The 12,702-nt window shown below is 40.8% G+C and overlaps 1 long non-coding RNA gene across 2 annotated transcripts in view; it reads right to left on the bottom strand.

The window, feature by feature from the left end:
* Positions 1-4,668, bottom strand: part of LOC140698139 (uncharacterized) — a 785,970-nt gene extending 781,302 nt beyond the window's left edge. For both annotated transcript variants that reach the window (XR_012075665.1, XR_012075668.1), the window contains exon 1: positions 4,506-4,668. This is a non-coding gene — a long non-coding RNA (uncharacterized lncRNA). The remainder of the gene's footprint in view (positions 1-4,505) is intronic.
* Between the last annotated feature and the right edge of the window lie 8,034 nt (positions 4,669-12,702).

The raw sequence follows: 12,702 nt of genomic DNA, 5'->3' as shown, positions 1-12,702 counted from the left end.
GATCACACATTTTGGGGTGACAAGCGTCCTGGAGGCAAGCAAAGAAAGGTGGGGAAAGGCAGGAATCTCCAGTGTCTGAATGTAACCTTTTGCTCGTTTTGTCCTCTTTAAAATTAGCCTTGCAGATTAGAAGTACTCATCATGCACCGATGTTACGACACTTCCAACCAAGACCAAATAAGGACAAAGTCCCTCCTCCCCTTGGAAAGGTGGCACTGGGATGAAAATCAGGACTACAACCCCAAACCCTTCCCTCCCCAATGAATATTCTGCCAGTATTCATTTTTACACCCAATGTAACCAACTTGCCAAAGAAACTCAGCACAGCCGCTCACCTGAGCCTGCCCGCTTTCCCCGTGAGAGAGTACTATCTATAGCTTAACAAATCCTAACATTACTTTCTTGACCTCTGTGTCTCGTCTCTGAACTCTTTCTGCAAGGAGACAAGAACCTAACTGCCAACAACACAATCAGTATACCATATGCAAACGAAAGGGACACTGGAAGAGAGAATGCCCTCGCCACCACTGAAGGGGGACAGAAATGGCAAGTCATGGCCACTAACCTTAAAGGCATATGCTCCAAAGAGATGAAGAACCGTGGGGCTGGGGCTCCTAAGCTGGCACTCCAATTGACACCCCCCAGCCCTCCCCCAGAAGCCCCAGCTGACAGTGGACATAGGGAAAAAGTCTGTCAAATTCTCAGTCAACACTTGTACCATTTACCTGTTTTTGAACATCAGATCAGGCAAACTGGGTCACAAGAGTTGTAAACTTACGAGGTTATCAGGGCAGCCCCAAGAATGGGCATTCATAGAGCTATTAGAATGTAAATTAGATGAACACACGCTCACCCATTCCTTCCCATGTGTCCCCAGATGCCCTATATTCCTGCTAGGAAGAGATACCTTACATAAATTGGGGGCTACTACCCACCCAATGAGAGACAAACTAGAGATTGATGTCCCCTTAGACCAAGGGCACAATAATGATATTGGCTGAGGGCAAACCTCCTGGGACAGAGCAAGTCAAATCTCCCTGGAGTAAATCCCAAAGTCTGGGCCCAGGGGTGGGTGGGATGAGCTGTAGGACCCAGTCCAGGCCGTGACAGTTCATCTAAAACCCGGACATACAATAGAAAACAGTACCCTCTCCAGTACCCTCTCTGCTGAGGGGCCTTGTTGGGCACTGCCCCTGTTACACAGGGCCTTACTGACCAGGGCCTAATTAGATCATGCCAGTAAGCCTATAATACCCCCATTCTTCCCATAAAGAAACCCAATGGGGAATATCAGATGGTACAGAACCTCACGGCAATCAATGAAGCCACCGGGGATATACATCCAATAGTCCCTAACCCCTACACCCTGCTGGCTACTCTACTGTCACCAGGGCCTGATATTCTGCATTAGGCTTAAAAGATGCCTTCTGTGTTCCATTAGCCCCAGACTCACAAGAAATGTTTGCTTTTGAGTGGCAATCCCCAAACACACAACAACAACAAATCCTGCTGGACAGTCCTAACCCAGGGTTCAAAAATTCCCCCACCATCTCTGGGGAAACTTTAGTTAAAGACCTAAAAGACTGACGTCTGGAAGAGGGAACCCTCCTCCAGTATGTAGATGACATTCTGATCACCAGCCCTACCAAAGACGCCTCTGACAAAAATACTGTAACCACCCTGAACCACTTAGCCGATAAAGGACATAAGGTGCCCAAGAAAAAGGCTCATATATCACAGACCAGAGTGACCAGTTTAGGCTTTATTCTCACAGAAGGCCAGAGAAGCCTACTCTGGGAAGGAAAGAAGCCATGTGCAGCTTCGCCCCTCTTAAAACTAGAAAACAACTTCGGGGTTTCCTGGAGGTGGCTGGGTTTTACCACATCTGGATCCCTAACTATGGTCTATTAGCTAGGCCTCTATATGAAAAGTTGAAAGGAAGGATGATGAGCCTTTAAAATGGAATTCAGAATGCAAAGGGGCCTTTCCAGAATTGAAAAAGTGATCACTGGGGGGAGGGTATAGCTCAATGGTAGAGTGCATATGCATGAGGTCCTGGGTTCATTCCCCAGTACCTCCATTTAAATAAATAATAAATAAATAAAAGCCTAATTACCTCCGCCGCCCCCCTCCCCACACCAAAATAAATTAATTAATTTAATTTAATTTTAAAACAGAAAGAAAGAAAAGGCAATTTGTTCAGCCCCTGCCCTGGTCCTCCCAGATTTAGCTAAACCCTCTGACTTTTACATTTACTAGAGAAGAGGAATCGCCCTTGGCGTATTAGCTCAAAACCTGGGACCCTTTACTTGGGTGATTGCTTATTTCTCTAAACAATTAGATCAAATCGCTAAGAGATGACCTCCTTGCCTACGGGCAGCAGCAGCAACTACAGCACTGCTGAAACATTAACCTTTGGCCAGCCAATCACTATATGAACTCCCTACACCAGATTTAGGCTTTAGTTAAGTTCTAAGGGAACAGAATGGCTATCCCCTGGAAGGTCGATTCAAGTTCAGACTACGCTTTAGACAATTCAGTGGCTACCATAAAAACCTGTCACGCGATAAATCCTGCCACCCTGCTACCCACAGAAACAGGGCCCCAGGAGCATGATTCTAAGAAACCATAGACACGATCTATTCCATTAGCCCCGACCTAGGAACTGGGCCTCTCCCAAACGCCGAAGAGAAATGGTTCACAGACAGGGGTAGTTTTATGAGAGAGGGAAAAAAAAGGCTGGTGGGATATGCAGTGACCTCCCAGACCCAAGTAATAGAAGCAAGAAGCCTACCCCCAGGGACTTCTGCCGAAAAGGTGGAGCGGATAGCCCTCACCCCCACCTTAGAGCTTGGGACAGGGGAGCTCATAAACGTTTACACAGATCCCCGGTTTGCGTCCATTCTACACGCACACAGGGCTGCGTGGAAGGAAAGGGGTATGCTTCCTGCAGAGACTAAATAGGTGAAACACGGCTTAAGCACACTGAAGCTCTTAGAAGCAGTACATCTTCCCCAAAAGGAGGCAGTGACTCAATGTAAGGGGTCACCGAAAGCGGACGCAGAGGTAATAAAGGGAAACAAGGGGACCGCAAATGCCAAAGGGCGGCCCTAGAACCAGCCACTTGGCAGCCATCCCTCACACCTCGAAGGCCAGATCTGTCCAATTATTCCCCTATCTACACAAAGGAAGAAGTAGATAAAGCCCAAACAATGGGGCTTTAGGGGAGACCTAAGAGGCCATGGGTGGCTAGTTAATGACCGTGGCCGCCGTACTTCTTTCCCCAAACTGCAACTAGTCAAACCATCAAGGAGGCTCATCAAGGAGCTCACTATGGGAGGAAAGCCCTATATAACTGGTTAGTTGACGTCATGGTGACTCTGGCATGATCAGTATAAACAGTCGGGTGCTTGAGACACGTCCCATGTGCTCCTGCTATGTATTCGGGCTATGTATCTTAAATGGTCTGAGGTCCTGGTCCAGACACAGAAACTGCTTTTAACCAGAGAGGCTAGTTTTGTTTTATCAACACAATGCCACAAAGGAAAAACCAGGCTGAACCGCTGGCTCAGGTTCAGTCTGAGGCTAAAAGTTACTGCTTTCCTTGCCTTAGGTTTATCCCTCTGTTTCCATACCAACCCCTGAGAGCTGAAGGACACCTGCCCTGATTCACCTCTGTTTGCTTCAAAAGTACCTTGTGTTTGGCAGAGATTCTTTGCAGCAGTACTTGGAGAGACAGGTGTTTTGAGAGCTACACTGGAGTCAGCCGCCCCAAACCGGCTGACTTGACCACGGGAGTGCGCCTGTGCAGATAAAATCTGGCGGTATCTGAGAGCTACCTGCCTGATTACCACGCTAAGATTTCCACCTAAAGAGGGGGGTTGTACTCTGCTAGGAACAATTTGTGCCAGGTGCAAGGGAGCCTGAGGGCTATTCCTGGAAATCTCCGCCCTTTTCCCCAGTTTCTGATGATGCACCTGCCTCTTACTCCTTAAAAATCCCCCACTTCCCTCCCTTCGGGGACAAAGTGCCTTTAGAGCACGAGCTCCCCTTCCCCACTCTGGCCATTGAATAAAAGCCTGTCTCACTTGCACCAAACTCAGTTTCGTTATTGGCAGCACGAACCTGAGCAGGAAAGAACTCCCTGAAGGAGCGAGGTGGCGGGGGGCGGCTTCAGTTCAGCCAGGACGCCAGAGGGGCTTGCACCTAACTCAGGAACATCTTTTGTCTCCAGAAAGTAAGACAAATGGTGGTCGCTCAGGGATACGAACGGTTAGGGCCGAGCCCTGGTGACAAATGTACCTAGAGGTAACTGGGGAGAAGTTCTGCTCCTCTACCCAGGGTCACATCGATGCCCAAAATCAGCAGGAAGTAGTTACAGACGACAGACCTGCGCCCCTCACGAATGAGGAACAGGACCAAAGACAGAGGAGGGATTTGTCACCGGCAAAGCCGGTTAACAATTCCCGGGAAGTAAAGATAGAATCTGGATAATAAAGTCTAACCTTTTTTTTTTCTTTTCCTTTGCGCTTAGTCTAGTTTCACTTGCTCGTAGGGTGCGCCGTGCAGAGGCCTTGTACCCGGCCCTTCAGACCAGAGTTCCTGGTGCAAAACAACTGCGCCCAACATTTCAGTTCCCAGGCTGCATGCAGAAGTGCGGTGCAGGGCGCCCCCGCTTCAACATGGCGGCGGCGGGCCACGTGCAGAGATGCTGCGCCCGGCACTGCGATTGGCAGCGTGAGCAACGCGCCTGCGCCAGACCCGCAGGCACTCCACCCCTGCCCTCTACTGACAAGGACCCTGTGAAGCAGCACCCGCCCCCTACCCCTGCTGACAGCCTGCCCCGGAAAGCCTCTAGAGTGTAAACTCGTGCCTCTCCATTCTTTGATCAAAGGATAAGACCTTCCTTTGCTTCTGAACCAAACTTGGCATCATTCTACTGGCTTGAACGACACCAGACAAGAGGACCCTCTTTGAGGTCCCAACTCAAAAGGGTCGGCAGATAAACAAGAAGTTTATACTGTATAGCACAGGGAATTATATTCAATATCCTGTAGTAACCTATGGTGAAAAACAGTATGAAAACGAATATATGCATGTTCCTATAAAAATTTTTAAAAACCCACTAAAAGAGACTAGAGGCAAGTCAGTGAAGAGATAAGAAATTATTACCGGAAAATGAAAGGAAGGAGATTCACATTATACAGCAGAAAAAATATTTGGTAAAACTCTCAACTCTAATAACAAAAAAAGATTAGGTCAGGTACCTAATGAACCTGTAGCTCCATGGGAGGAAAAGAAATAATACATGTTCGTTGCTACTGCTTATGTTTACAAGGTGTTAACTAAGACATAGCGGAGCTCACAAAATAACTGGATGATTTGCAAGCAGGAATGAAAAAGTACCTAGAAAATCTTCATGTTTAAGGACTTGTAGAGTTGAAAAAGGCAAGTGACTCTCAAACAGTATTAGAAATGTTTAAGAAATGCTTTGAGCAAAAAAGGGCAGATTAAAATTCAGAACTGCATGAAGGATCAAATCAAGAGTTGCTCATCACACAGATTTTTGAAACATGGGAATCGATCAGATCACCTCAGAGTAAGTATCTGAGCCTCACCATAAAGGCTGCAGTACCCAGAAACTCCTTTCAGTTTAACAGAGTGTCATATTCTCACCGTACCAGCAATTAAATCCAGAAGGATAAGTACAGGGTCTAAAAATCAAAGGACATCATCACAACATAAGGAAATCAGACCAGCATGCTGTACACCTTAACACTTACATTTTGATGTCTGTCAATTATTTCTCAATAAAACTGGAAGAAAAAAAAAGGGTCAGTAACAATGTTGTTAATCAGTTTCTTGTTTACTTGTTGTCAGGCTCCCCCACCAGAATGTGAGCTCCAGTTACCACGTCTCTCCTGCTCATTTCAGTGCCCCAAACCTCACCAGCCCGATAACAGGCATTCAGTAAATATGAGACCCAAAATACAACTAAAGGAATGGGAGAATGCATGAGCAGACTTTGATTACAGACATCCCACCACAGACTAGTTTCCAAGTATGACCTGCAGCATGTAACTTGAACAACATTTCATTGAAAGGAGCATTCCCTAAAGAAGTTCCTAATTCCTCATCTAGAGTTATCACATGTTTGAGCACACAACCAATAAACTAAAATGAATGATATGGAATACATGATGATATGCTTTTAATCCTTTAGGCAAAGCATAATATAGGATAATATTAGAAAAAACACTTTCTTCCTTTCAAAACTTCACAGTTCATCATTCTATTCAGGGCAACTGTGCACCAACCCCTGATGGCAATATGTTTACAATTTCTTTATCCGCCTCTCCTTTGGTGTACTGCCATCCACTTGCTAACTACACATCCTCAATAACATATTTAGAAGTCTAACCCTGGTAAGAAGTAGAAGTTCCCTTTCTCTTTGGCAGTGATGGCCAAGTCTCTGGTGCTCTGAGTAACTATTAACATCGTAATTAGTCACATAGATGTGCATTTTATTCAGTGTATTCATTGTTACTTGAAATTATTTTGTCTCTCCAATGACAGGTCAGCTCCATGACAACAGAAATCTTGTCATAATTGTTCTCCTTATATCCTTCATCCTATCCCATCCCCAGTCATTAAACAGTACTGGACTCAAAGCTGGTACTTAATACATTTTTGAATGAGAGAACAAATGACTGAATAAATGAATGAAACAATGAACTGTGTCTCAGTGTTACCTATTTCATGTGTAAGATGTCTCTCTATTCTTGACTGTTTCACCAGCTTTCTCTGTACTGGGTTACCCATATAAACACAGGCAGAATATAGACATATAGCTTCAGTCAATGGTCTGTATTTCTAGAATAAAACCAAATTGAATGATGTTAACTTTGAGTCCCATGTTCTTCATATGCAAAGTCAGTGAAGCAGACACTGTCATTGCTCTGACACCATCTGCAGCTTCTTACATACCAAGAACTGCTTCCTGTACCTCTGCCTGAGGATGTTTTTGGAATATGGTAACATGATAGTGCCTAGGAATTAATGCCCCAGAGGCAACCCTCAACAAATGAGGGGTAGGAGTTGGTGGATAAAATCTCCAGCTTCCGTGTCCTTCAGTGGAACAATTCTGAGGCATGTTCTATTCAGGATTTCCAGTGGCATTTTAGCGCCAGTTGCCCATGGCAGACACCACTCATTAACAGAACTTCATTTGGGTTTCATCCCTTCCTTGTCTCATTTCTCACTCCCTCAAAGAGAATACAGAACCCAGGATTATCTCCCTGGGATTGAATCCAAATCCCTGTCTCTGGCTCTCCTTTTGGGATAATACAAGGTAAGACATTCCAGGATAACGTAAGTATCTATCACATACTGTTGAAAAGATTCATCGAGTCAATACAAGTAAAGTGATTAGAAAAGTGCCGGGGATGTAATCTGTGGTCCATAAATGTTATTTATGAGTTGTTATCTAGTATTATTTGTCTCCTCTGACCTGTTTCCCCTTAATTTTGCCAAACTTGGTTTTCTATTTTTAGGTCCACACCTTTCCTCTTGATAGTTGCCTCAGTCCCCAGTCAATTTCTGAAATTTCTAGACAAAGTACATCCTACCTCCGTGTGAACCCACTTTTGATAGTTGACTTTCAACTTGCCTTTCTCTGGACCATTCCCAACAGCCTCAGAAGCTTTAGGAACATAAAGCTCAACAGGTCTGATTTAAAAGACTTACATTACTGCTGAAAAATAGCTGAGAAGACTCAGGTTTTCCAGTTTGGCCTTTTTTCCTCTAGAGAAATACATTACTAAAGCAATTGCTAAGTGGGCATTTAAGACCAATTATAGTAGCTCCAAGTGACCAAGTATATATGTTGCTGGAAGTGCATTCTCTTGTCTTAGTATCAGTGTTCTGAATTTCTTGAGTTTATTTTCAGCTAAGATTCACTCTAGAACAATTCGAGAACATCTGACTTTACACAGCAATTCCCTCAATGTGTTACGAGCTATGACTTCACTCTGTAAAAACCCTCAGAATATAGTCAGATAGTCACTTTCTTGATACTCATTTTTATTCCCTCTCCCAATGACCAAAGGCTGTGAAATATTGTGAATATGCAATAAATATATCTTGATGGATTGATATTAAATTCTCTTTTGCCCTCAATATCTGGGAGACAACCAGGTAATCTCTATTTAAACTAGCTGCCCCCATACTTACGCAGTTATAGATATTGAAATACTTTTGTGATGGATTAGTCTGACATAGCTATGATGTATATAATAAGGATAACTTCTTTTTAGGTTATTTTAAGTTGTGGTAAAATATATATAAGATAAAATTTACCATCTTAACCATTTTGAGGTTATACAGCTCAGCAGTGCTAAGCACACTCACATGGTTGTACAATCAGTCTCCAAAATCCTTTTCATCTTGCAAAACTGAAATGCTACCCCCATTAAACAACTCATTTCCTCTTCCTCTGAGTCTCTGGTAACTACCTTTCTTCTTTCTTCTGTCTCTATGAATTTTATTACTGTAGGTATTTTATATAAGTGGAATCATACAGCATTTGTCTTTTTGTGTTTAGTCGATTTCACTTAGCACAATGTCCTCAAGGTTCACCTATGTTGTAGCAAGCATTAGAATTTCCTCCTTTTTAAGGCTGAATAATATTCCATTGTATGCATATACCACATTTGTTTACCCACTCCTCTGTCAATGGACACTTGGGTTACATCCAACTTTGGGAGATTATGAATAATGCTGCTTTGAACATGGGTGTGCAAAGACCTCTTTGAGACCTTGCTTTCAATTGTTAGGTATATACACAGAACTGGAATTGCTGAAATATATAGTAATTATATTTTTAATTTTTTGAGGAACTGTTATACTGTTTTTGATGGCAGTCACACCATTTTATGCTCCCACCAGTAGTACACAAGGGTCCCAACTTCTCTATAAGGTGACTCCATTTTTTAAACTATCTCTGAATGTTACATCTTGGACTCCATTTTCTTTTAAGCTTCCTTATTAATTGTAAAGATCCTATTTACACACTCTTATTTACCTTGAACAATTTTTTAAAACTAATATTCACTGAGTTCCCACTTTTGATCTTGGAGATTTGTTTTTTAATGTGTAAGCACTAGTCCCTAACTTCTAGAATCTCTCCGATTAGTTTAAGACATACAAAGATACTTGAAAATTACAATGTGATACAAAATTGCCATAATGTACACATGTAAAAAATACTGTAATAATGTCAGTTGAAGTTTCAAAGAGATGATAGCGTTGTGTTTGGATCTAGACTGCTGAGAAGGAGTTTCAAGTTGCAAGTATAAGGGAAAGTGCATTATAAAGTGGTAATAACATATTATATACTAAGGCAGATGAGTTTGAGAGATTGGGACCAGATTGGTCCCCCAAATTATTAAATATCATGCAAAATTCATGTTTATGTTTGTGTTATTGCATGTAATCAAAATTTCATGAAAGTTCAAAATGGAATGGAGAGAGAGTCCACCCACCAGAGATTAGTTGCCTTTTGTAAACTAAGTTCAACACAGACTCTAGCAGACAGAGCTTTTAAGTGTTGTCAGACAACTGCGATTTAGTCAGTCATCTGCGATTGTTGGCAGGGGCAGAAGGTAGACGTCCCACAGCCAATCTGATATGGAGTGTTTTAAAAAATCTAATGAACCATGCTTCCATTAATTTGGTCATGTCATAGAACCACTGCCACCCTAATTACGAGCCTCTCTGTATGGGGCACCATGATAGAAATTCCTGAAAGAGAGTCCTCATCATCCTTGCATGGTTAAAATCAAAGTCACAGTAAACAGACCCCAAGGACATCTGAATCCAAAGTTCCATCAATTATAAACCCATATAAATGTGTATGTCATATATATATATATATATATGACAGGTATACTTGTATATACAAATACATATGGGTATATATAAATACATATGGGTATATATACACATATATATATATATTTCAAAAATACTACTGAGAATACACACACACACCCCCGAAAGAAAGAACACATACCGTAGACCAGAGGCTGAGTAGGTATCATTGGCAGGTATGTGTTTTAATGGACTGGATCAGTGGACCTTTGGGGAAAAGTCATTACTTCTTGTATTTATCAGGAAAGTTCACTGAAGGATGTTTTAGGGAAGTTCAAATTTTAAAGATGATCTAACACTTTGCACGTAAAGAGCTAACCATTAAGGTGGTAAATCACAGATCACAGTCAGCATTACCTAGGTAGCAGGAAAAGGCATTTTTCATATGTAAAAACTAAGAAATTTACTACCAAAGAAATGTTATTAGATGTCTGATTATTTTTACCCATGGAAGGAAAGTATGACACAAATCTTTCCATAATATTTGGGTGCATATAAGCTAACCTTATTTCCTCTATCCCCAGAGCCAACACTTGTGTAATTATTTGATATATATAATTTTTTTATCAAAAGCATTGGTGCACATCAGTGAGAACTTTCAACCACCTTGAAAATGACTTTTAGAATATTTCATTAGCAAACTGTCTTTCAGAGCCTGAGTTGACATTCATGTTTCTTCATACTGGTCTTTCATCCATAAAACCCTTTGTTCTGCTGAACAGTTTCCAGACAATGTGGGCAATCAAAAAAAAAAAAAAAGGAAAGAAAAAGAAAGAAAGAAAAGACAGCATCCATTTCAGCATTTGATCAGTCTTATTCAAATCTCATCTATTAATAATCTTTCGAAATCTTTCTAAGAATTTTATTTCCTTTCCTTCAGTATTATATTATTCCCCCTCCCCCCAAAACTCCCCAAATTTAATGAAATGTAAGCTTGATATTTCATAGGAATTAGGCACATTCCTCGGTTAAATTTTATCCATTTTTATCATTTTCAATAAAGTATATGGGAAAATAACTACTGTGTTCAGTTCAAAGATTTATTTTTAATTATAGAAGACTGAATTTTCTGCACTCAAACTATTAGAGAAAAACACTTAATTACTTAAACAGCATTTTATACACAGCAAAAAACAGTATGTTCAAAATGAAATAATCCAAATAGTCAAATAGATATTTTTCAATATTTTAATAAAAATAAATGTTAACTCATTACTTTGAAGAACAACAGGTTTTTAGCACATCCTATAAACTGAGTGTGCTTTGGAACCACAAGGACTAAGAACTATGTACAATACGGAAATCCATGATGTCTAGCCCTCACAATATAAGAACCACGTTGACGACTTCAACGCTTCTAATGTTTACGTGGAACATATTTATCATTTCAGCTGATCTACTTTGGAGCTTAAAATGAACCTGTTCCTAAACAAGTAAAATTCTGATGTGTCTTGTCATGTGAAAGTACATAGTCTGTAAAAGATATATGTTTCAGAAGAAAATTCTGCTTTTCCTGAAAAAACTGTGCCTTCTAATCCTACGAAGGTAATTTAAACAACCACTTGGCAAGTTTGATATTAAAGGTTAAACACAAATCATTAAAATCAGAAAAACCAATTTCAACTTGATTTACTATGTTTGATACATAATGCTCCTGCCTGTTGAATAAAGGACCCCAGAAGCCAGACTGAAAGTTGCTAGACTCCTTTTCGTAATAGAGATTTTAATTTCACCTTTTATTCTAAAACTTAGAATTTCCAAATTTCACTATATTTTAATATTTTGTTTTTCAGGCTAGTTTGCTTTTATTGCACTTCATATTATGTTTTGTGAATGAAATAAAAAGTAGAATTTTGGCTTCAAATTATGTAACTTAGAAAAAAGAAATGAGAACTGCCAAAAAATTAAAAGGTTAGAAGAAGCAAGATTCTTTTTATACTTTTCCCTCCAAGAACATTACTAAGAATTTCTAAATATGTCAAAATACTTCTGAAACAAGAGAACCATATCTAAAATCAACTTTCCACGCCCTTACAGCCAGTTAGATTGGAAGTATTTCTCAGTCAGTCTTAGAACTCAGACACTGTAATATGAGGTTGGAAATGACAGGAGAAAAACTTTCTAGAAAAGCTATCCAAAGAAGCGTCATGGAGAAAAAGAGCTTAGCAATAAACTTAAGTTCACATGAGAGATGTTACAGCATTTGTATAAAGCTGATACGACTTGTCAAACAAGAATCAAACTGTCTCCTAAGAGGGGTTGAAATTCATGTAAGGAAAACTACTTGTGGGAGGAACAAAAGGACTGACAAGAGTGAGATGTGGGGAGGGTGTAGCTCAAGTGGTAGAGCACACGCTTAGCATACATGAAGTCCTGGGTTCAATCCCCTGTACCTCCTCCAAAATTAAGTAAGTCCTAATTACCTCCCCCTGCCAAAAAATAAATTAAATTAAATTAAATTTTTTTTAAAAGTGAGATGTATAGTATGTACTGAAGAAAGATGGGGCTGTCCTGAAGAGTTAAGAAGATTTTTTAGCTATCCTAGACATAACTGATTGTGTTCATGCATCAGAATATGCCTTTGGGATGTTTTTAAGGTTTTGAACATTTGAACATTTTTGTATTCAGTAACTTTCACTGAGCACCTACTATGTGTCAAACACTTCACTGCACACTGAGGTTATACAGATGATGGTTAGGCTTACAAAGCTGCAACTTTACGATGGTGCGAAAGCGATTCACAGACAGTAGACACCACACTTGGAATTTTGA

This window comes from Vicugna pacos, chromosome 9 (genome assembly GCF_048564905.1).
Source record: "Vicugna pacos chromosome 9, VicPac4, whole genome shotgun sequence".
Classification (NCBI taxonomy): Eukaryota; Metazoa; Chordata; class Mammalia; order Artiodactyla; family Camelidae; genus Vicugna; species Vicugna pacos.
Note: the sequence above shows the minus strand (reverse complement) of the source record. Positions and strands in the feature narration are given on the sequence as shown.